Below are 2,264 nucleotides of genomic sequence, written 5' to 3'. Positions count from 1 at the left end.
CCAGGATTGTAGCAAGTAAAAACCAAAATACAGAACTGATATACAGTTATGTAGATATGGAGATTAAAAAATGCCCCTTTAATCTGATGTCAAACGACATGTAATGACGTCATAGTGACGTCTGTTAAATTTTTACCTATACCATATCTCAGTATAAGGCTGTTGTGCTGCTGCCACAAGATTTTCTTTGATCAGACAAGTTTTGTAATCAATTCCCCATTATTTTGGGTATACCCATATTGCTGCTGTCAACAAGTTGCAGTCCACCTACTGTATAAAGTTGGATGTCGTATATTCATCGTTCTTGAAGATATTTCAGCATGATTCCTGGCCTTACTTTGGTCTATTTTCAATTGGTACTGTTCCGGTGCTGCTCTTGTTCAGTGATCCATCCAACTGGGACACAAGGCTTGCCAACAATGAATGGGACACCAGCTATACCTACATGTACCCTGTATGGGGGATCATCGGAAGAACAACCGCACTCGATGCCATGCCGGGTGCTTGTGAACACAATGGCAATTATAACGTATGCACAATACGCTAATGAAATGCTGATGTCTGTTCACATGGCTAAGTAACACCTTCCCAGTGAGACAATTGCTAGTTCAAAAGAAAATTTAAATGTTATGAGGAGTCGGCGTGCTGGTCGGCATATTCAGAGTGGTTGCACCAGCGCCGATTAACATTCGTGTTATTACAACTCGTAACAGAGAACAACCGCGACTAACACACACCCCGACCACAATGCACCGCAATCTCAAAATAACAACACTATAGCTATCCACAGAAACAGCAATGATAAGTTGAATGTTTATCTATGGAATGCCAACTCAGTGAGAAAAAAAATTATGTTCTTCTCAGTGAGTACATTTTGGATAACAATGTTCACAAATGAAACATGGTTAAGATGCAATGAACTACTTGTTTCTACACTTTCCAGAAAATTGCACGGGGCAGGGGAGGGGGGGGGGGCACGACGCACATGGTTGTATTGCTGTCATTTCTAGTACTCACTTGAAATTGTCCACGATGGAGACCCGCACTCAACACAACACTTTTGAACTTGCATGAGTCACAATTTTGCAAAGTGAGTCTGCTTCACTGTCATCTCCCCTCCGACCCCTTCAACAAGAAAATGCTCTCAGAACCTCTGACTTGCTTGCCGAATTCGCTGAATTGCTGGATGAGCTCACCACTAGCGCATCTGGGCAGATTCTCATTGAGGATTTTAACATTCAGGTTGACGTGCCTGACAAAACCGAAGTGGCCCGTTTCCTGTAGTTAATAGACGAGGCTGGACTCTCTGTCAGCATATTCAGAGACCAACACCTGGACATGGTCAAATACTAGACCTTGTCATCTCTAAACCTGAGAGTGCCTTGGTTACCGACTGCCTAGATTACAATAAACTGTATTGCTGTTAACAAAGCCAACCCTGATCCGAAGTTTATCACAACATGCTCTCGAAGTTATCGCACCCTGGATAGAGAGTCCATTCAAGTGCATTTCCATTGATAGTTGCGTCGATGATCAGGCCTACTACAACATGGCTTCGCGGTCTGTCCTTGATGCACATTGTCCAGCATCTACTTGGACTCGTCGCCCTCGTTGCAATCCACAATGGCATACTGATGAGATCCACTGCGAGACGCAGTCGAAGGAGATGTCAGAAGAGGTGGAGGAGATCTTTAACGTTTGCAGATTGTCATCAGTATCTCCATCAAGTGCATTTCGTCTGCTAGCTCATTCACATTCAAAAGTGTAAATCATACAACAGTCAAATGATTTTACCAACACCAAGACTGCATTGCGAGTCCTGAACACACTGCTGAACAGGTCAACAGTTCTGCCTTTTGAAGGTGCTGAATGATAGAACAAAAAAAGGAGAAGAAGAAAGAACAAACAAAAGAAATGGGAACAACACAAAAGGCTGTTTTGCAAATTTACCAAATAGCAGAACAGATACATTTGCTTATGCAAATCGCGGAGAAGCCAAAAATCTGAAGAAAATTACGGAAATGTCAAAAACAAACTACACAATGTGGATAAAAATGTATGATGTGCACTCCTCAGTTATCTTTGTGTCACACATTATTTGTAGTTGTGAAATAATTAGTTGGAGCCTCACAATTATTTAAATCATTTACAGTATTGAACGAAGGAGGAAAAAGTATTAATCCTTTTTTGTTATATTAGAAGAGAAAATGGTTTTGCCACATTCTATGGATCTAAAATGTCAGCTATATACTCTGAAATCAGGA

The sequence above is a fragment of the Patiria miniata genome, unplaced genomic scaffold, assembly GCF_015706575.1.
Source record: "Patiria miniata isolate m_02_andy unplaced genomic scaffold, ASM1570657v1 HiC_scaffold_28, whole genome shotgun sequence".
Classification (NCBI taxonomy): Eukaryota; Metazoa; Echinodermata; class Asteroidea; order Valvatida; family Asterinidae; genus Patiria; species Patiria miniata.
This window is presented reverse-complemented; position numbering follows the sequence as displayed.